General features: G+C 52.1%; 1 pseudogene; it reads left to right on the plus strand.

Annotated features, from left to right (window-relative positions):
* The window catches only part of LOC127058042 (maestro heat-like repeat-containing protein family member 1), a 102,330-nt pseudogene extending 94,298 nt beyond the window's left edge, over positions 1-8,032 (plus strand).
* The last annotated feature ends 15,017 nt before the right edge of the window (positions 8,033-23,049 follow it).

The raw sequence follows: 23,049 nt of genomic DNA on the forward strand, positions 1-23,049 counted from the left end.
GGCTGGGCATTGGACATCTTGGGCAGCTCCATCTCGCCCCGTGCCTAGAATTCCTGGAGGATGAGGGAGGATGTGGAGGGGAGACGTCCATTCTCACCATCATTGATCAGTAGGACCCATCCATGCCCTATCTGCCAGGCAGACACTAGGCACGGCCCTGTAATCCTTTGCAGGCTTCGACTCCAGGAGTCTGGCTTGCCTGGCTCACTCCCTGGGAAATGTGCCCTATTTCCAGACCCATCCTCCAACTGGGGGAACAGAGCCTGCACTGGGGTCCCTGGTGTCACTGACTCTTTACTCAGTGGACACGGATTGACCTAGGGCATGGAAATGCATCCCAGATGCTTAGATCCCACTCTGGTGCTGAAGCAGCCCAGATGTGCTGTCACAAGGGGAGGTACAGCTGGGATATCTGGGGGGTGTGGTGTCACTGGGCAGCAGGATTGGGACTGTAGCAATGTGGGTTCACCCCGCGGCACCTCCTAATCATCTCTGTCAGGAATTAGCTCTCCAGCCGTCAGAGCACCCTCTGCAGGCTGGTGATCCACCTTACCGCTGGCCCTGTGTCTGTCCCAGGACCCCAGTGCCCCTTTAGCTGGGGTGCTGTCCCCTGGCAGTACACCGCTCAGTCTCAGTGTCTCCCCTCCCCAGGGAACCCCCACCCCCTATGCCCACCTCACCTCAGTCATAGGCTACTGCCGGTCCCCAACTAGCCCCCGCACCCTAGGGCAGACTGCAGTGTGAGCCATTCATCATAAGCAAGGTTGGGTCTGGACCTGCTGCCTCTCTCTGCAACCTGGTGCCTCTATGGGGCCTTAAAGGCCCTGTACCCTGGTGAGTTGCCAACCTGGAGCTCCCCAACCCTGCCTCACTCTAGGTGCCCTGAGCTTCCCAGCAACCAGGCTCCTCTCTTTCTTTCTCTGAAGACAGAGGTAGACTGTACCAGCTCCTGGCTCACTGGCCTTTTATAGGGCCAGCCGGATCCTGACTGGGGCGTGGCCCCCAGCTGAGGCTGCTTCCCCTAGTCAGCCCAGCAACTGCTTTCTCCTGCCACAGCCCTTTCCTAGGGCTGTTTTAAGCCCCTCAGGGCAGGAGCTGGTGTCCATACTGTTACAGGGACCCTTAGTGATATGGAGCTGGATTGCAGATGAGGGTTTCAAGGTACCAAATGCAGAACCCTACTTGGCTCAGTCATGCACTAGGAGAGTTTATCCATGGCCTCTGCCAGCCCATGTGACAGCTGACTTGTTTCTGAGCCTGACCAGCTCCTCCTGGCCCTTGCCTGCCAGCCACCCACAGCAGGGGTAGGGTCTCAGCCCCTGCTTTGCTTCCGCAGGTGCAGGATCTCCAAGCAGCTCTTTCCTACACACTGAGCCCACCCCAGGGGGGGGTGGCTGAGTGACGGGACAAGAGACATCCTCCACCTACTGGCCAGCAGCACACCAAGACCGCGGTCAGCATCCTCCTGAAGATGCCCTGGCCTTACAAACAGTGAGTGCCGGCCCTGGGGAAAGGATAGAAACCCCCCCTCCAGCCTCCGAGCCCCGCTTAATGGGGTCACTCTACAGCACCATGGTTACACACAGCACAGACCCTCCCCTTGCACACAGGCCCCCAGGGAGCAGCCCTGCCCTGGCATGCGATCACCATTAGCCTCCCTGTCTCTTGGAGGGCTCCGTGTGCTCTGGGACCCCTGGCTCAGGGCTCCCCCAGCTGAGCTATTCCTAACACAACTGTCACGTTCTCCCACTTGGTTCTGTGCACTGCTAACCAGTCCATCCCCTCCCGGTTTGGCTGTGCAATGACTTAGCTGGCTGGAGGCCAGAACAGTCTTCCAGGGCCCCTCATCACAACACAGACCAGGAGAGACCCCATGTGAGCAGGGTCACCCCCCTCTGTCAGCATGGCCCCCCGCTCCCAGCAGGGCATTCCTCCAGGCTGAGGAAGGAGAGGGGCCAGCCTAACTGCATCGCCCCCCACAGATGTCCCTACACTGAGCATGTCCCGCAGGGCACCCCTCTCGCCAGCTGGGAAATGCCCTCTCCCCGCTGCAATCCCAGCCTGGTCCCTTCCCCATCCCCACACGCTTTTAGACACCTCATCCCACCCCTGGAGGCTGGTCTTCCCCAATTCACCAGCCTGCCAGGTTCCCCAGGGCCAGCAGCGCCTTCCCTGCATCCTGCCCAGAGTCAACAAGCACAGAGCCCATTTTACAGCCTTCTCCAAACCCCCCCACCCCAGAGCCATGGCGTGGCCAGAACTGGAGCCTTGTTCCTCCTGAACCCCCCACCCCCTGCCCCATGGGGAAGGAGCTCCTGCTCTCCTTGCCCGCAGCACCCACTCTCTGCCCCCCCCAGCTCAGGAGATCCAGCCCAGCACCTAGCCCTGCCCCCCCCCAGGGTGGGTACCTGCTCACACCAGCCCCCACCCCTAAGCCCGGAGTCACTTCTTTCCCCCATGGGGGCTCTAAGCCGAGCCCCTCTGGTTCCCATCAGGAGAAGGCAGCAAGGGAGGGAGGGGCCCCCCAGCTGGGAGAAGTGAGTCTGGCCACCTCTGCCCAGCCCTTGCTGTGACACAGCACCCCTTGGCAGTGCCTAGGCAGGAGGGTATGAACCCCTTAGGACTGGCCAGGGCCTGAAGGGCCTTGAGGTCAGCCACCAGCAGGCTCAACCTGCTGCTTCCGGCCCATCGCCCCTCAGAGGGCATCATCTCCAGTGTGTCCCATCTGGGCCCGTCCTCTGTGTTAATTCCTTACCTGCCATCCCCCTGTCTGTCACAGCCACATCAAGGCCATCCAGAGGTTCCTAGGTGCAGACCCCGTGCTGACCAGAGAGGTACTGCATATCCTGCTGTACGACAGCCCGGAGAAGAGCTGGGCTAACCCTGGACAGACCCAGGACGGGAGCTGCCTCCAGCCAGCTCGGCTGCCCCTGGCGGTAAGTTCCCATCACTGGCATTCAGCCCCCTTTCCTGGCTCCATTTTGTGAACGGCCGCCGTCTTCTGACTGTATCTTTTCCCTTCCAGACCACATACGGCCTGTGGGAGCTGATCGGGGCCTTGGGGCAAGCGGACACCCTGGAGGGACGCAAGTACGACCTGTTCGCCTCTTGCTTCCTCGCCATCGCCTGCCCCCCGGCACAACACCCCTCGGGAGTCCAGCAGGACTGGCCCAGTGACACCAGTCCACGCAGGTAATGTGTGGGGCTGATGGATCCCAGCACCCACGTAGTGTCTGTGCTAGCCCCTAGGAGGGGGAAGCTTCCTGCTTGGACCCTCGTTGTCCAGGGACCCCCAACGCCTTCGGGGGACCGAGGGTTCAGATCAGCCAGGTTTCTTGTGCTGAGGAGAGGGCAGAGCTGCCCCCGGATACTCAGGGAGCCAGAGAGCTCCTCAGAGTGGGCAGCTCAGCAGGATGATGAGGGGGGAGCAGAGTTGGGGAGCAGGGCAGAGCTGGCTGCTGTCTCTATTTACTGTTTGCTTTGAAGGCTTTGGACAGGCCGGGCCTGTCACTGAGCCACTTCATCCCTTTTCTGCAATGGGCTCTGGGGAGCAGGACTCAGGACAGCAGGGGGCACTGCCTGTGCATTTCTCCCCAGGGTCAGTTTCCTGGAGGAGGGGCAATTTTCACATCTTTGGAGGAGAGTGAAGGTCACATCTACAGACACTCCCGCCCCCTGCCCCCACAGTTGTGGGGGGAGAACCAAAGGCAGAAGTGGGGCAGCATCTATTCCCACCCTGATCCTTTCAGTGCTGCAGCAAGGGAGTCCTGCCCTCCCACCCCGCCCAGAGAACAGGCATCCCAACATCACCATCTCCTGCCTCCTTCTCTTCCCAGCATGGCCATGTAGGCCCTGGCGCGGGTGCTGCGCCTCAGGGGCAGTCAGCCAGCTGTGGAAGTAATGGACCAGGAGCAAGGCTGGCAGCTGCTGGAGGAGGCCCAGCCCGAGGGGTTCACTCTCCTTAGCAGGTGAGGACAGAGGCTGGAGGAGTCACGTTCTCGCAGTGGGGCAGAGATGGGAGGGGGTGGCCGAGACCGGGCCAGATTCCGGCATGTGCAGGGCTGTCATGCACACATCAACACGAGCTCTTGTTCTCTCCCAGAGCCATAGTTAGCCACCCAAACCTGGCCCTGAAGAGCATCCCACAGCTTCTCCTTCCCAGCCTCTAGGCCAGCCAGGAGGGCGAACGCATGGCCTGCACCGCCCTGTTTGCAGAGGTGAGCCTGGAGGACCAGGGGGAAGGGTTAACCAGTCCCAGAAGATGATGGAACAGGGGGTCAATAGCTGGTCAGACAATGAGAAACAGTCCTGGTGGTGTATTGCTTGTAAATTAATCCCTCTGCTTGGGGATCTGTGGTGGGGTTTGGGAGCACACACTGGAACCAGAGGGAGCGCTCTGCCCTGCACATATCACTTCCCTTAAGCTCAGCTGAAGCCAGCCCCTCGTGAACAGGAGTTGGTACGGATCTAAGTCACCTCCTGGGCCCTGATCATACTCCCTTCCCCTTGCTCCAGCCAGGCTAGGACCCACTGGCCTCGCCCAGCCCTCTCTGACAGCTCCTTTCCTTCCCTTTAGTTCCTCGGCAGCCCCCTGCTGATGGAAAATGAGCCCAAGGTCATGCGGAAGCAGGTGCTAAAGGCCGTGCTGCAGCAGACGCAGGACAGCAACATCCATATTCGTGGCAGAGCCCTGCATGGCCTCAGGAACGCAGTGACCGCGTTCCCAGACAAGGTGGGTCTGGAATGGCAAGATACTAGGCAGAGATGGCTGGGTAGGAAGCTCCTGGTTCCCCTTCTCCTCAGCCTATGGCTCCTATGGAGAGACTAGGCTGTAGGCTGACTTGACCGGACTGTGGTTACACTCAGGCTGACAGATCATTGCTCACCGAGCGGCGTCCAACCCCTTGTCTGCAGGTCAGGAAGAAGCAAGAACAGATTCTGGCGAGCTTTGTCCGTGCCGTATGCCAATCCTGCGACCCCTGTGCCATTCTGGACATGACGGAAGGGCTCTGCTGGATGTTGCGGGACCCCAAGATGCCTCTGAAGGTGCATGATGCCGTTCCGCTGGCCATGCAGGCGAGAACATTCTTTGAGGATGTAAGTACCAAGCAGGGCAGGCCCCAGGGTGCTCTAGGACACCCCACAGGGGGAGATGCTCAAGACCTGCCCTCACACGGAGGGGGCTCAGTGTCCGATGCAGTCACATTCCTGGATTTGTGGGGCAGCTCAGCTCATCTGCCAGGGGAGGCAGGGATAGAACCATTCTTGGGCCCTGGGTCCACAATTGTTCAGCAGCCCTAGGGCCCAGCAGGAAGGAGAGGAGTTTGCAGAGAATTGTCCTGTCGTTTGAACTAGCTGAAACCTCTCCGGGCTCTGCAGCTGCCAGGCTGATTCCCAAAGCATGTGAGGGTCTGAGCCTGTCCCCCCTAACCACCCTGACCCCCCTGTCTGCAGGAGAACAGCGGCCTGAGGCGGGCCTCCATAGAGCTCTTTGGCCACCTCAGCAAATTTGTTTCCAAGAGGTCATCCCTCTTTGGGGCTGAGGTGGAGAAGAGCATGGGGACGCTGCTCATCCACCTACAGGATGGTGACCCCCAGGTGGCCCAGGTGAGTGCAGCTGAGGGCTCATATGGGCAGGGGTGGCTGCTGGGGGCATTCTAACAACATGACAAGGGTGATGCAAACTCCCCCCTCCAAGCCCCAGATCTCCTCAGTGCTGCCCTGTGGCACCCAGGACCGCCCCACTAATCCAGCCCTCCCCCACCCCCGCACAGAGCTCTGCCAGCCCTCAGAGTGTAGCTGTGGGGTAGATCTGTGGGGTAGATCTTCTCCTCCTCCATTCCCCACAGGCACCTCCAGCCTCCCTGCCCAGCCAGCCTCTCCGAGGCAGTGGCTCCATTTTACAGCCTGCCGTGTTTAGTGGCCAGGCCCAGGTCTATCTCTGGCGCCTAGCAAGTGACCTAACCCAGGTAGGGCCTCAGGGAAGGGCAGGTCGCTGAGACCGACTGGGTCTTCACTCCTGCTGCCCTGCCCTCACTTGTATGCTAGCTCCTGCCTGGGAATGACCAGCCTCCTGCAGCAATCTCCCCTCCACCGAGTAGCAGCCCCCAATAGTGCCTGGGATTGAGGGGAGGCCAAGTACATTGGTCACCGGGCAGTGCTGTTAACCAGCCAAAAGGGACCCCCAGGGAATGGCCCCTTCCCTGCTCCAGGAGTGTCCCTCCTTGGCCCCAGCATTTGGGCCTGGCTCCCTTCAACCCAGCCAAGCTGGAGATGGGGGCTGTGGGGGCCTGGGGAACAACCATCAGGCCAGAGGAGGTTCTGCAAAGAGCTGGCTCCTTGCTGCTCCAGCATAGTGGAGTCTCCCCAAGCCATGCAGAGCCTGTGAGTTGGCAGTCCGTTGCGCTCAGGGAAACTCACCCAGCTCCCTTCTCACCCTCTCTGGCAGGCATGCAGGGTGGCATTGCTGCATTGCTCACCCTTCCTGAGCTACCAGCCCCTGTGCACGCTCGTGCGAAGCCAGCTGGCCAAGGGAGCGGCCCCCGCCATCCCCACCTTCCTGAGTGAAGCCTGCAGGACCCTGGTGAGTGAGCTCTAGGGTGTGTGCCCTGCAGGACTGGGGGGTGGGAGGACCTAGGCACAGAGGATTTCCCTGCTCCAGGGAGCCCCCGCACTGACTCAGCCCCATCCTCTGCCCTTGATGATGGCTTCCCTACAAGTCACAGAATCATAGAATATCAGGGTTGGAAGGGACCTCAGGAGGGCATCTAGTCCAATCCCCTGCTCATAGCAAGACCAATCCTCAACTAAATCATCCCAGCCAGGGCTCTGTCAATCCTGACCTTAAAAACCCCTAAGGAAGGAGAGTCCAGCACCTCCCTAGGTAACCCATTCCAGTGCTACACCACCCTCCTGGTGAAAAAGTTTTTCCTATTATCCAACCTAAACCTCCCCCACTGCAACTTGATTACTCCTTGTTCTGTCATCTGGTATCACTGAGAACAGTCTAGATCCATCCTTTTTGGAAAGTCAGCTCTGTCCCATGGGAGGAGTCAAGGGGGAGAGGGCTCTGGCAGCCAGGGGTTCCTCACCTCCCTAGCAGGCAGCTCCTCTCAGCCTGAGGAGGATGTGTGGCTTGGGACTAACTGGATTCTTGGCTTCCCAGCTCCAGGACTGCCCAGGGAGGCTGAGCAAGAAGGCTGCTCTGAGAGCAGCAGCTGCCCAGCAGCTGATAGGTAAGAAAAGAGCTGGAGCTCTACTTCCTATTATCCCTCCCTGCCCCATGAACCCGGGGCCCAGTGCCAGAAGCACACTACCAACGGGGGGAGGGGCTAGCCACCTCTGCCTGCACACAAACACACCCACTTCCCCCCACACACTTTCCCACCTCCCTGGGACAAAGGGGGAACCAAGACTCCATGCAGCCAGATGCAGGAGGGCTCTGCAGCCAGAGGGTCTCTCTGTCCTGGCCCAGGGCAAGCCCAGCACCTGCAGCAGGAGCAGGCCCGAGGGAGAGATCCTGCCTCCCAAAGGTCTCACCCTGATTCCCCCCCTCTCCCTCCCGAGGCACTGGCCCCAGCCAGCTCCCCCTGCAGCGTATACAGGGAGGGCAGAGATTCACAGGAAGCCCCTGCCCTGCCCACCCCAGCTACCACCAGCCATGCAGGCAAAGAGCCAGGGCAGCAGCTCTGCCATACTGTGCTTCATGCCAACTCCCCGTGGGTCTTGTGTGCACAATACCTCTCTCCTAGCCTTTGTGGGGCACGAGGCCAAAGGCAAAATGATCCCAATAATCTTGGGGACTGAATCTCCACCCAGATCCTTCCCCTCCTCTGCCCGGGTGTATTGGGAGTGAAGGGCACCTTGAAGGACAGAAATACAAGCGATGGCTGGTGCCCTGCATGCTGTTAAATAACCAGGCCCGCCTGCCTCCCTTAGGATACATGATGGAGAATTGAAGCCAGAGAAGAGCAGGAGGCTTGGAACAACCACCCTGTTGTAAGTCATGGCTGAGGGGTATTGCTGTGCTGGGAGGAGGGGCAGGGGGAAATCGGGGAGGGGTTCTAGGGGCAGGGGGCAGCAGCCACATCGCACAGTGGCTGGGAGCCAGAACCCGGTTGGAGTGACCTGCAGAATGTAGGAGCAGGGAGAAAACCCTTGAGGCTGGTTCTGGGGTATCCTCTCCCCGGCCATAATTTGAAATTTCCTTCCCCGTGAGGTGTTCCCATCCTGGCCCGGGCAGGAGCCATGGCTGGTCAGCAGGGTCTGGGAGTCAGAAGTGAGTGGTTCCTGGCAGGCAGGGGGCAGTGGCAAGCAGAGAGGGGGTGGACTCCACAAGAGGGAAGGAAATAACCTCCCATGGGAGACCCAGATGCTAGGAGACCTTCCCCCTACTCCCTCACCAGCTGCATTGCCGCCAGCAGGGACTCTGAGCCACCTCAGTTAAGGACGAGGCTGTGGTTTGCTCTGAGCCATATTTGGTGCTAACTCTGCAGAACCCAGCCTGGCATATGCTAGGAAGTCTTGTTGCAGACCCAGCACTAACCATCTCTCCCAAGGATTGCTGCCAGCCCCCTGCAAGTGGCAGCTCCGAGAGCTCCTGCACGCACAGAGCAGCTGACCCCAACCCCAGCTATGCTTATGGGGATATGAAATTCTAGCTCTGAGCCTCCCTGCCTTCAACAGCTGATCATGCCGCAAAGGGCTGCGCCAGAGCTGAGGAAACAGAGCCAGGTGCTGAGGAAACACATCCCAGGGCTGGAGTGTGCAGTCCAACCCCTCCCACGCATCACAGGCATTAGTTCTGTCAGAGGCTGACCCTGCCAGCTGCTCACTAAGCAGAACCCAGCCAGGTGCTGAGCAGGTATCCCAGGCCTGGTGCTTAAATACCTGTAGAGGCTGCAGTCAACTGAAGACGGGTGGGCAGGGGTTGGTGTAGAGTCTCAGGATGAACTGCAGGCTGCAAGCAGAGCCAGTGTCACTTTTCACAGCCCCAATCCACAGAACAAGAGAGGACTAAGGCTGCTGCAGCCAGAATTTCCTTCACTCTGGCTGCAGGGCCTGGGCTCGCCCAACATGTGACTCTGGCTGTCAGAAAACTCCCCAGCTCCCTTGAAAAACTGATTCTTCCCTCCCCCCATCACTGCCAAGGACTAACTGCGGGGGTCAACTCTTGCTTAGGGAGGGGGAGCTTGAGCTCCTTACATTGACTTTGTAGTGAAGCGAGCTCCTAACCAGCAAGGTCACTAATAATAACAAGAGGCAAGAGTTTATTTGAGCTGAACAAATTCTTTAAAAGTGGCTGGGTAGGGAGTAAACAGAAGCCTAAATTACAGCAGGTAGCACATAAGTGGGAAAGTAGAAGTGCTGAGATGGCTTGTGAAGAGCAAATAAGTGAAGGGATATAGACAAACACTAAACAACACTTTATGGAGGTCAGAAGCTGGTGATAGAACAGGTCGATTCAAGAGAGCAATTAAAGATGACAAGGACACTACTGAGAAGCTAATATTTTTGTGTGTTCTTCTGCCTTTATCACAGAGGCTGTTGGAGAGAGATCTGTCCCAGACTGGTTCTCTTCTGGTAACAGAGGTACCATCGGGGCTTGAGAGAGCAGCAGAGGCGGTCCCGGACCAAGCTGATAATTAACAAAGTAACCCCACCACACGCACTTCTTCGAGCTGGATGGGTTTCACCCTCGTAGAACCGCCCTGCGAGGAGATTTGACCAATCAGGAGGAGTTCTGGGCTGGGTGACCTCTCTGGAAGTGGGTCATGTGAGCCCTCTAACAACTCCTCCCACCTCCCTCTACTAATGAGGAGGAAGGGCCCTGCCATCAATCAAACCCAACCCCACCCCTTGACCCCTTAAACCCTTCCCACCTGTCACTAAAGTCCCGCCCCATGGGGGTATTATTTCCGCGGCCACATGACTGGAAGCAAGGTGTGTCATGTGACCCATCTAAGAACTCCTCCAACTGCTCTCTACCAATCAGGATGGGTTGCTCCCCCACAGCTGCGCACCAAGAGGAGATTTGACCAATCGGGGAGTTCTGGGGCGAGGTGACCCATCTAGAAGTGGGTAATGTGACCCCTCTAACAACTCCTCACACCTCCCTCTACCAGTCAGGACGGTTTTCAGCTGTTGGGAACCACTCTCGAGAGAAGGTTTGGCCAATGGGGAGGAATTTGGGGGCAGGGTGGCCTGTCCGGGATGGTTCCTATGACCCCTCTAAGAACTCCTTCCATCGCCCTCTATGAATTGTGATGGGTTTCGGCTGCATACGACCAACCCGAGAGCAGATTTGACCAAAATAGTGCAGGTTCTGGGACGGGGTGTACCGCCCGGAAGAGAGTGTTGTGACCCCTCTAAGAACTCCTCCCAGCACCTTCTGCCAATCAGAGCTCAGCACCATCACCCCATAGCTCCCAGCACCAGGCAGAAGAGACCATCTTTTACCAAGAATGCGTGTTTTAGAAATCGTGGAAACATGGACTCCTTCACCACTCCCATGAGAACTTGGGTCTTTGTTTTAGCCCCGAGCACTTTTGGACGTGTGTGGAGAAAACGCGACATCAGCAACAGTTCCAATGGGGGTCCTTTGACTCAACCGTTCATGGAGACGCAGCAACCCAACCCTGAAACCCAGACCCTCATGAGGCACCCCGATGAGTGTGACAGCCTCTCATTGTCCACGCCCCCAGAGGTGGAAGGCGATCATGGCTTGGAGAAGTCACCAGCAGACAAGGAGAATGGAAAACACGTCGCTCAGGTAAATGAATGATTAAGAAGTGACAGTTGAGGATGGGGTGTAATGGGGTTAGGAACCGACCCGAGATTGTGTAAATCTAAAAACAAGCAGTGGGGGTGCTTACACTGTTTCTTTTCTGAAAAATTTCTCAACAGCTTGGCAGACATCACAGGGGGTATTAACTCCTTGTATCTGTACATGGATATCGTAGAACACTAGTTTCTGGGGAACTTTTCAGTTCCCCTGTTACGCTGTGTCCCTCTCTGAGGAAGGAACAATGAGTTTGTCACCATCACCTACGATAAACCTCATTATGTCCCTGTCAGTAAACACCACATCGACACCATCACCATTGAAATAAAGACAGATCAGAACAGACACGTCTTATTTCGCTTTGGCAAGGTGATCATCAAGCTGCATCTGCATCTGGAGAGAGAGCGAAGTTTCTATAAAGCCAAATGCTATTATTGTGATCCTAAAAAATTACGACCACCCCACCATCTACAGGAACTATTACAAAGCCCAGGCTGGATATGCCCTTCCTGGATGTCACGGGCCCCCCGTGATATACAGGGCTGGTGTGGGTGGAATATTTCGTAGCCTCTTTTGAAAGGCCATTCCGCTTTTGAGGAGGGGGCTAGAGATTATTAAACCCCATGTAAAAATGGCCGCTCAAAACATAGCTAAAGATGTGGTAGGTCATGTCTCTCGTGCTGTCCTGGAGAAGGTGGGGAATACAGCTTCACAAGAAGGATTGAGGATGATGTACATTAAAAGGAAGAAGAGAAAGAGAAATGCCTCATACCCATGATGCACAGGTCCCCCGAAACCCTTTAAAAGAAGGGCTTTGAGACGCAGGGCCGGCCACAAGCGAAAGTCCAAGAGGAAGCCTGGATGAAAGAGGAGACAGTCTCTGCCTGGTAAAAGAGAGAGATTTTAATCAACATGGCTTTTGTTCACTGCAAGTCTGAAGTGTGAACCAAATCCGCAGAGCAGTATCGAGAAAAGCATCTGCATCGAGGTGCCGCCTTTATCGGCCGTTTATGGAGTCTGCCCCCATTGACTTTTTATAGCAGGGAATGGCATAGATGATATGGATTTAAACAACACGCTGCTGTACCTGTGTTGCAAGATTGTAAAAGGATATGGAACTGAACTCGCCAAGGATGCCGCGGTGGGCCAAGGATGCCGCGGTGGGCCAAGGATGCCGCGGTGGGCCGAGGGTACCCCGTGGCCTCTATTTTCAGTCAGTTGGGTGTCACACTGGGAGACTGCCTCGTAAGCCAAAGCAACAACTGTTACCCTTACAGGGCCTTCACAGAATCGGTGCTCAATTACAGCGACGACACTCTCGCCACGCAATTTTCTGCCGGCCTGTTTTACAAAGACACAACCAGACAATATGAAGAAATGGAGTTGGATGGAGAGAATCTAGGGCTGGATGAAGCAGCACTTTCAAGCTGCATCTCCTTCTATGCCCCCGGGCTCCATGGACTGGGTCAAGCAGCACTTTCAAACTGTTACCCTTATGTGTCCCAGATTCAGCACATCCCTATCCCCACTCTCACATCACAATTGTACTGGCGGTAACCTACTTGATGAGCAAACCCCACAGTATTTTGAGCACTGCAGGGATCTTTAGCTTAGGTAAAAGACGTGTTACTGTAGAGTGAATGGGGGAAGCTAATAACATAAAAGAGTAAAGTTCTGCAAGAGAGAGAAGCAACCAGCTAAACCATACAAGTTATTTAATGAATAATAGAGATCACTACACAAGGAGGGCTAAAGCAACAAAACATACATAATTAAAGGTTAATACCTAAGGTAGAGAGGAAAAGAGAGTGAGAGAGATAGAGAGAAAGAAGGGGATCTCACCACTCCTTGAAGCTTGAACTGGTCGGGGTTCCCAGGTGATGGTGGTAGTTCAGGGTCCTGAGGGCAGGAGACAGGCAGAGCCCTCAGCACTATCAGTCAGGAGATGGAGTCCCAGTGGAGCTGATGCAGAGCTTGGGTCTATGCATCAGAACACTTGCTGGAGGGCGAGTAGGGATTTTTGTAGAGAAAATACAATGGTTCAAGGGAGAACACTAGATTTGTTTCTAGGTAAACTGATGATTCAAGGGTTTTCTTTAGGCTAGACCAGGGGTAGTCAACCTATGGTAAGTTTGCCAAAGGCAGCACATGGGCTGATTTTCAGTGGCAGTCATAGTGCCTGTGTCCTGGCCGCCAGTCTGGGGGTCTCTGCATTTTAATTTAATTTTAAAGGAAGCATCTTAAACATTTTAAAAATCTTATTTACTTTACATACAACAATAGTTCAGTTATATATTATAGACTTATAGAAAGAGACCTCCTAAAAACGTTAAAATGTATTACTGGCACACAAAACCTTAAATTAGAGTGAATAAATGAAGACTCAACACACCACTTCTGACAGTTTGCCGACCCCTGGGTTAGACAATAGGAGCTGATCACTCTTGGCTATGGGTGATATTTTCTTCCAGGGAGCTCACAATGCAATTAGGCTGCTTCAGTATTTTGGACATCAGTCAACTTGGTCTGATCACTGCTGAGCTGGGTTTGGGCAGGCATAGGTTCATTAACATCTGGAGCAGAGATTCCCATGATGCAGTGCTTCCCTGCTTTTTCTGGTCCCAGAGTTCAGTGCGGTTCTCTGTTCTCCATTCTGTATGCTAATGGCGATGTCTTAATCTTGTCACCCTTGTCAGGAAGGGTCTAGGTGTGTCTCCTATCCGCCCTTCACTGCTCTCTGCAAGTTTTTTTCTCTGATGGGTTTTGGTTTAAGCAGAGGCTGGTGGAGGGGTGTGTGTGTCTTTCATGAGTCAGGCTTGTCATAGTATAATTCCCAAATCTGAACCTTAGCGTCCAAAATATGGGTACTAGCATGAATTCCCCTAAGCTTAATTACCAGCTTAGATTCTGTAGTGCTGCAACCAATCAGGAATTTCAGGGCCTGATACCCTCTGGTCCCCCCAAACCCTTCCCTGGGGACCCCCAAGACCCAGAATCCTTGAGTCTCAAAACAAAGGGGAATAAACCATTTCCCTTCCCCCTCCTTTCTTCCTTCCAGCTCTTTCCCGCCCTGGGTACACTAGGAGACCACCATAATTTAATTCCTTGAATCCCCACCCGAAAGGAATGTTCCCTTCCCCCTCCCTTCTTCCCCGGAGAGAGATACAGAGATAAACGCAGAGAGCAGGTTTTTCTTCCCTCCTCCCTTTCCTTTCTCCCACCAATTCCCTGGTGAGTGCAGACTCCCTTCCCTGGAGTCTTACAGAAGATAACCCAAAAAAATTAATTAGGTTCTAAAAAAGAGGAAAACTTTAATAAAGAAGGAAAAAACATAAAAATTGTCTCTGTAATCAAGATGGTAAATGTACAGGGTTTTTATAGCTTATAGACAATAGAAAGAAGCTTTCTCCAGCAGAAACTCAATTTAAGCTACTTCCAGCAAATACACATCTGCAAATAAAGAAAAACAAGTTAAAAGACTATGACTGCCTTTGTACTTACTTACTATTCTGAATAGATAAGAGACTGTAGTAGGGAGATTGGCAGAAACCTGGTTGCACCTTTAGTCCCATCCAGGACCCAGAGAGAACAACGCACAAACCCAAAACCCACAAACAAAGGCTTCCCTCCACCTAGATTTGAAAGTATCTTGTCTCCTGATTGGTCCTCTGGTCTGGTGTTGCAGGTCATTGTTTGTTAACCCTTTACAGGTGAAAGAGACATTAACTCTTAGCTATCTGTTTATGACAAGGCTGGATACTGCACCTTGGTTCCCCAAGAACACAGAGCTGACTGGTATCAAGTCTCCCCGTTGATGGGGTGCTTGTGCTGAGCGAGTATCCCCATCACAGCCTTATGCCTTGGTACTGGGTCTGATCTTTCATCCATTGCAGCAGCCGCATCAGTTGTTGTATCCAATAATCCAGCAGAAACAGACCAATCGCTAGTATAATTTGGAAACCAATGATCACCACAATGGGGTGAAGCATGAGATTTAAAAGACCTGTTGCACCGGGGCCCCACCCAAGCAAAGTCTCCCACCAGGAGTGATGGCCTGTGTTCTTACCTTCATGGCAATGAGACCCATTCCCAGTGAAATGGGGGAAGCCTCCTTGTAGAGCTCAAGATAGGCATTTAAATGTTGTACAGTCCATATAGGCACAGTAAACTTAATATCACAACTGACAACGGTGGTTACTTTACAGAAACAACAATTAATGTAAGGCACCCTGGGTTGGATCCAATGTCAATTAACCAACACAATATTACATCTTGTCCTTACACACACACACATGCTTTACCAACATAGACAATAACAGACCCCTCTTCCTAGATAACATCGAAGGAGCAGCGAGACTTATCCCCAGGTTACCCATTCATCCCAACCCTTATGGCTAGTTCCAATCAAGGGAGTGCTTAGAGGTTCAGTGTGAGAGATATTCATGCCCTCTAAGTGGATTTGAACCTCCTTCAGAGAAGTCTGAGGTTGATGAACCAAATGTTCTTGTTGATCGAATTTCAACACATGGGGTCCTGAAACTGGGGCTCTTAAATGTCAGAGGGAAGCAAGGTTTGTAATCAGAGGGTCGAAATTTAAAACTGTTTTTTTGTTATTGGCTCAATTCAACTCTGTACAAACTGGGCTCATGAAACCCCCCGAAACAGCAATATGCCCATAGAATATAAACCAAATTGCTGGCATGAGCTTGTCACAATGTGTGCCCTTTAATGGAACTACCCAGTCTGGGACACCTTGCTGAATCAAGTCATGTCCAGCTAAAGTCCGGTTCAGCGGTTCCCAGTTTCCGAGGAACCGGTGATATTGTTGCCTGCTGGTGTGATCAGAGACAGCTGCAGTTCATCTCCAGGTAACGGAAGAGTCTGAGTTCCAGTGAAAATGATGTCAAGGCTCGTGTACGGGACCTGTGAGGGGGCAGAGAAGAGAGAAAAACTTCCCACACTCCCCTAGTATATACTGGGAGAATCTGGGCCCAATATTACAGGGTGAACATGAAGCAGTGACCTATGTGAGGGTGGCCATAATAAGTCAAGGACTTTTGTGGTCTTTTCCTGTCTTAACATCGGGGTAGGCACTGACCAGCCCACTCGATGCGTACTTTCCAATGGCTCAAAGCCGTTCCTTCTTGCTGGCCAAGAAAGGTGGCCAACAGGATGGAGAAGACAGTCTTGCGGGTCAGGTGGTTTATCCTTCTATTCTTTGAGCCGTGAAGAATGAAACCATTTCCGCCAGGGTTTTTCATTTTTCCCGTTTAGGATTTCTACCTGACAAACACTGGGCCTGGCTCAATTCACAACAGAGCAGCAGCCATCCCAGGTGTGTGTAAAGAGCTGCTTAGCAGTGACAGAGGCAGTGTTGGTTTTAGTAGGGATGGCTTCCACCCTGGATCTTTCTAAAATAAAGTCAGTGGATTTATACACAGCTGAGAAACTTTGGCAACTAGAAACAGAACCAAATTTCTCAGCACCTACACTGCTGCTTGCTACAGGCAATGATTCATTCTGAGCTAACTTAGGTAACACTTCCACACCCTTCAGTTGCAGCAAACTGCTTCCAAAAGCTAGCATGAGGTTTTATTCCTTCAGGGGCACTTTTAGGCAACAATTCATTTTCCCCAGAAATTTTGTCCTTTCCCTTTTTAGTTAGAGGTTGCTCTACAGAAACATCTTACTGGGTTTCACTTGAGTCCAGAACGACTTCTGAGACAACTGACATATCCTTAATCAGCGTAAGCCGAGAGGCACATTCTGTCTGCTCCTCAGACAGAAGATTGGAGACAAACTCTCCCCCAACCGATAAAATGCCATTCTTAACTTTCACAAAGTTTGGAATTTCCTCCCCTTTGTTCCCAGACAAACGTTTGGAGATTGGGGTAGCTCCCTACATAGGCAAGCCATTACCCCCAACAGACCCAGGCTTAGGAACACTTCCTTCCTGGGTTTTAGTTGAGTTCAGAACCGCATCTGGCACAACTGACAAATCCTCCATCAGCATAAACTGAGAAGTACTTTGTGCCTGCTCCACAAACAGAAGATTGGACACATTTTCTCCCCTAGCAGTTAAAATGCTTTTTTTGACTAGACAAACAGTTTGACTTTCCCTCCCATTTGTCACAGACCACATGACTGGTCACAGACAATCACTGGGAGATTGGGATGGCTTTTCTAACAGTGAAATCACCACTCCCAAGAGACAAACCATGGGAGACTGTTTCTTTCTCATACCCGTTGAGCTGAACCTGTTTAATGGTGGGTCTCCCTTCAGAGATCCTATCCACCAATTGGGCTAACATCCCTGGTTTCCCCACTGTAGCCTTCACAGTGGGTCTCCTCCATACGTCGCATTGATGTCTTGTGATCAGCTGGGGAGGCCCATGGGAAACCAGGCACCCCTACTGATTGTCAGTCTCTCAGAGCCTCCACTCAGAAGAGGGGACAGGGATCTGGCTTTGACAGGGAGTTGGTGTGGGGGATGCACTCCATACCAGGGCAGTGGGTTGTGGGGGAGCTCCCTGCATTAACACCATTTTCCACATGACCTGAGACAAAGCATTAATCAGGATACTGAGGGGCTGGCGATCATATTTTCCCATATCCTCCCCTAAATTCACCAGCTCCTTCCAAATCATGTTCCTAAGGGTCTCCTTGGGTAGGCGCTGCCCAGCATTGTCGGAGAAAGGGAATTAAGATTGGGAGGGTGCCTGGCAGAGTGAGGACCATTATTTGTAAATGTGATAGCCTGTGTGGGCTCTGAGGTAGTCATTTTGCTGACTTGTCTTTTTAAGACACCAGTTTCTCGCAGCAAATCTCCTGCCTGTTTGATTTTTGCCACTAGTTCTCTCCAGATTAGGTGTTCTAAATCCACAGTCCTCATGGTCAATTTTGTCTGAGAATTTAGTCCTGCATAAATGCTCTGTACTAATTCACGTCCCTGATACTGGAAAGTGATAGTCCCATTCTCTTCTGTCTGGGGTAATGAATCAGAGAGAGCTGCCAGCATTTTCTTTTGAATTAGGTAATCTCCTGGGGCCTCTCCTGGTTTCTGCTCATCCATTATATACAGTTTCTTAAGGGAAGACGCAGGCAGTAATATTTTAAGAGCGCTTATCATCCATTCCAGGGGTCCGGTGGCAGTCCGCTCCCAAGGACCTATGCCTATGTCTAGAGCATCTGCATCACAAGGAGAGGCCCATAACTGAGCCCATTGGGTTAAGTCCCTGCCATCAGCAGAGCCATGCAAGGGCTGTGTCACGGTTCAGTGTCCCCAGCCTCTCAGCAATAGCCTTGGTTTGACTAGGAGACACCTTACTATGTCCGTGACCAGCTCTGTTGTGGGCAGATCAGCTCCTGCAACTATGTGTTGTTTAACCTCCTTTGTGGACACAGGGGCAACATTATGCCTGTGTGGCCAATCAGGGTTAAATGGGGTTTTGGGGACAGCATCGGGGGGATCTTTATTTTCCCAGGGGGCTCCAAATCACAAGCCTCTCTCAACCTCACAGCTGCTACCTCCCCCTTGTGGGCACTAAGTTGGGCTTGCAATTTACTAATCTTTGCCTCACGCTCCTGATGGTCTGCTGCTGCCTTTGCTGCCCTGTTCTCTTCTGCCAAGAAGCGAGTTGCTGCTCTTGCCTCTTCTAACAGAACGTTTGTGTGTTAACTCTTTCCTATACGGTTCTGCATTCCTGCTTGTCTTGTCGCTCTCCTCTGGTATATCTCTGAGCACAGTCACCTTTCTGAGCTTTTCTGCTATCAGTTCACACCCGTCTGTCTCACATTTATTCAAATGCTGTCGCAACTGCTTTTTCTCAAGCTCTAGTTCCTGCCCTCTCTCTACCATTTCAACCATGTCCAGACGTGCATAAACTAATGCTCATGCAGCAGCTGCATCCTTTGCACTGCCACGTGGCTTAAAGGTTGTGCAATACTAGCTTCAGTCAGGGGATTCTTACCCCAGTCACATCTAACTATGTGATAGATACCATCATGTGCCAGCAATGCTCCTCTGCCATGTACATTGGCCAAACCGGACAGTCCCTACGCAAAAGAATAAATGGACATGAATCTGACATCAGGAATCATAACATTAAAAAACCAGTAGGAGAACATGTCAGTCTGCCTGGTCACTCAATAATAGACCTGAAAGTGGCAGTTCTTCAACAAAAAAAACTTACTCCAGTCATTTCCCCATCGTCACTACCCATCTCTCTAACCTGCCCTCTCTCTACCATTTCAACCATGTCCAGACGTGCATAAACTAATGCCCATGCAGCAGCTGCATCCTTTGCACTGCCACGTGGCTTAAAGGTGGTGCAATACTGTTCAAAGCTCAGACTAGCTTCAGTCAGGGGATTCTTACCCCAGGGTCATTTCCCGATTGTCACTACCCATCTCTCTAACCTGCTGGTTTTCTCCTGTCTCAAGCGAGCAATAAAAAGGTCTTTTTCTGCCATCTCTGTTTCCTTATTTCACTAATGCTTCCCACCAACAGCTCTTTCTAAAACCTTTATATTTAAGGCACTACGCTTACTCAGGCTTTTTTGCTGCCCCAAGCAAAAAAAAAAAAACAACCTTGGGGTGGCCGAAGCCAGGGTGCAAACTTTCTGCTAGCGAGACTCCCTGGTTGCAGATGTGCCCCTGGGCAGTGGCATGCGCCCCCCGCTAGCAGGGGGAGAGTGGGAGAGAGAGAAGGGGGCAGCCTTGGCTTCCTTCAGCCAGGACGCTCACCTCCTCGCCGCGCTGCCTGGGGTTCTGCGCCGCTTCGGTCGGCGGGGAGGGAAGGATGTGGGCTGCCGGGCTTGCTGCAGACCTGGCACCAGCCAGGGCAGATGGAGTGTGCAGCCAGTTCCCAGCAGGGCCCCTCCTTCGTGCCGCTGCCCCCGACAGGGTGGCCAGAGCAGTGAACAAGAAAAAAAAAAGAAAAAGAAAGGGCGGCCCTGCGGCCCTAGAATTGGACGGAAAGGTGCTCCTTAGAATCTGCCACCCTAAGCACAAGGTTGCTTGGCTGGTGCCTGGAGCCGGCCCTGCTCTTAACTCCTTATTTCACAGCTCTGCAGGTATTCTAAGCATGATTCTTAACAGAAGGTTACCAAATAATCTAAGAGAGAGAGACCTCGCTAAAGGGGGTTGGTCTGAAAAAGGAAAAGAAAGCAAGCTTACTCAGGTTCGTGCCTCAGTTTCTGTACTCCAAAGCAACTGCTCAACAATTACTATGTGATTAGGGTCATGTGCTGCCCACATTCTCCACCAATTTGTTACCAGCAAAAATACAATGGTTCAAGGGAGAACACTAGATTTGTTTCTAGGTAAACTGATGACTCCAGGGTTTTCTTTAGGCTAGACAATAGAAGCTGATCACTCTTGGCTATGGATAATGTTGTCTTTCAAGGTCACAGTGCAACTAGGCTGCTTCAGTATTTTGGAGATCAGTCAAGGATTCCTTACTAGAATTGGTCTGATAACTGCTGAGCTGGGTGTGGGCAGGCATAGGTTCATTAACATCTGGAGCAGAGATTCCCACGATGCAGTGCTTCCCTGCTTTTTCTGGTCCCAGAGTTCACTGCAGTTCTCTGTTCTCCATTCTGTATGCAAATTGAGATGTCTCCCTGTCTCATCTTTCATGCAGATGAGGCTAAGGGACTTGTCTCTGGTCTTCATTCTGTATGCTAAAGGAGATGTCTTAACCTTGTTACCCTTGTGACTGTACATCCTGTAATTCTTTATGGAAATATGCTTAGAATGTGTTTTATGCTACATATACCACATAACATCTCCGTAAAGGTCATGATCTACTGAATGTATTACTCCTATTTGTATGCATATATCATTTTTGTATTCAAAGTTATGAATGTTGGCTGTATACTGGCTTGATTTCTAAATAACCTTAGTAGAACATTAGGTCATTTCCTGGAGAAAGGAATGTTGAAATTAAGTACCCAATCAAGAAACACTTAAAGAACAATGGATCTTGGAATGCTCCAATCCACATAAGAAGTCTACTTGGAGACCTTCAAGGTAGCATGGGCCTGGTCCACACTACGCAGTTAAATCAATTTTAACAGTGTTAAATCAATTTAACGCTGTACCTGTCCACACTACAATGCACTGTATATCGATTTAAAGGGATCTTTAATTCGATTTCTGTACTCCTCCCCGACGAGAGGAGTAACGCTAAAATCAATATTAACATATCGATTTAGGGTTAGTGTGGCCGCAAATCGAAGTTATTGGTCTCCGAGCGGTATCCCACAGTGCACCACTGGCCGCTCTGGACAGGAATCTGAACTCTAATGCACTGGCCAGGTATACAAGAAAAGCCCCGCGAACTTTTGAATTGCATTTCCTGTTTGGCCAGCGTGGAGCTCTCATCAGCACAGGTGACCACGCAGAGCTCATCAGCACAGGTAACAATGCAGTCTCCTGAGAATAGAAAAAGAGCACCAGCATGGACTGCACGAGAGGTACTGGATCTTATCGCTATATGGGGAGAGGATTCAGTGCTAACAGAACTCCGTTCCAAAAGATGAAATGAGAAAATATTTGAAAAAATTTCCAAGGCTATGATGGGAAAAGGCCACACCAGGGACTCAGTGCAGTGCAGAGTGAAAGTGAAGGAGCTCAGACAAGCCTACCAGAAAACCAAAGCAGCAAACGGAAGATCAGGGTCAGGGCCAAAAACATGCCGCTTCTACGCGGAGCTGCATGCAATTTTAGGGGGCTGCGCAACCACTACCCCCCCCTTGTCCGTGGATTCCAAGGTGGGGGTTATAATCTCAACCATGGATGAGGATTCAGCAGAGGGGGAAGATGACGAGGAGGAACAGCTTGCAGAGAGCACACAGCACTCCATTCTCCCCAACAGCCAGGAGCTTTTTGTGACCCAGACGGAATTACCCTCCTAGCCCTCCCAAGCCACTAACCCAGACAGTGAAGCCATGGAAGCGACCTCTGGTGAGTGCACCTTTGTAAATATAAAACATAGTTTAAAAGCAAGCGTTTTTTAATGCTTTTTAATGATTGATTTGCCATGAGGGCTTGGCATGCATTAGTAGGCAGTAAAGTTACTGGAAAAGTTTGTTAACATGTCTGGGGATGGAGCGGAAATCCTCCAGGGACATCTCCATGAAGCGCTCCTGGAGGTACTCCAAAAGCCTTTGCAGAAGGTTTCTGGGCAAGGCAGCCTTGTTCCGTACACCATGGTAGGACACTTTACCACATCATGCATGTAGCAAGTAATCGGGTATCATTGCATGACAAAGCCTAGCTGCGTATGGTCCCGGTGATTGTAGGCATTCAAGAAACATCCATTCTTTATCTCGCTCTGTTATCCTCAGCAGAGTGATATCGTTCATGGTAACCTGGTTGAAATTAAGGAATTTAAGTAAAGGGACAGAGAGATGGGAGAGAGGAGGAAGGATATCGCGGAGCTTTTTAGCGTTTGGCCAGCAGGAATCTTCCCAGCGACCAGCCACGCGGTGGGGGCGGGGAGGAGAAAGGGAGGTGATTATCAGTGATCTTCCATGATACCAGCCGTGCGGTGGGGGGAGGGATAAAGCAATTCTAGAGAATTGGATTAGGGAAGGGGAGGGGTTGGCATCTGCTGCTCCTTGTTAATAGGAAAGAAGCAGCAAAGGTAGAAGCTGCTTACCATGACTGCATGCAAGCTGAATTGTGATGCCCGGACCTGCGTCTGTGTTGATCTGTAACACCAGAGCCGCAGGCACTCAATACTAAAAGAATCCGAATGCAACTTTGTAGTGAAATCACATGTGCTATGTAAGGTGAATAGTGTTGTTCACTGTGAAAGAGTATAACCATTTTTCTGTAAAATGTATCTTTTATAATCCTTTTCTCTCACTATTTTCCCCCACTCATGCAGCTGCACATTTTTCAAGCCTCCCTACTCCATCCCAAAGGCTAGCTCAGATAAGGCGGAGGAAGAAAAGGACGCGAGATGAAATGTTCTCAGAAATCATGGAAGTAACCCGCAATGAAAGAGCTCATCTGAGGGAGTGGAAAGACGTGGTAGCAAAGTACAGGAAAGAGGCCAGTGAACGTGAGGACAGGAGGGACAAACGTGAGGATAGGAAGGACGAACGTGAGGATTGGTGAGACGCTCGAAATGAGAGGTGTAGGCAGGAAGATCAGCGGTGGCGGGATGCAACGCTGGAGCTGCTGCGTGATCAAACTGACATCCTCCAACGTCTGGTGGATCTTCAGGAGGAGCTGCACAGAGTGCCACTGCAGCC

Source organism: Gopherus flavomarginatus, chromosome 9, assembly GCF_025201925.1.
Source record: "Gopherus flavomarginatus isolate rGopFla2 chromosome 9, rGopFla2.mat.asm, whole genome shotgun sequence".
In the NCBI taxonomy this organism is placed as follows: Eukaryota; Metazoa; Chordata; order Testudines; family Testudinidae; genus Gopherus; species Gopherus flavomarginatus.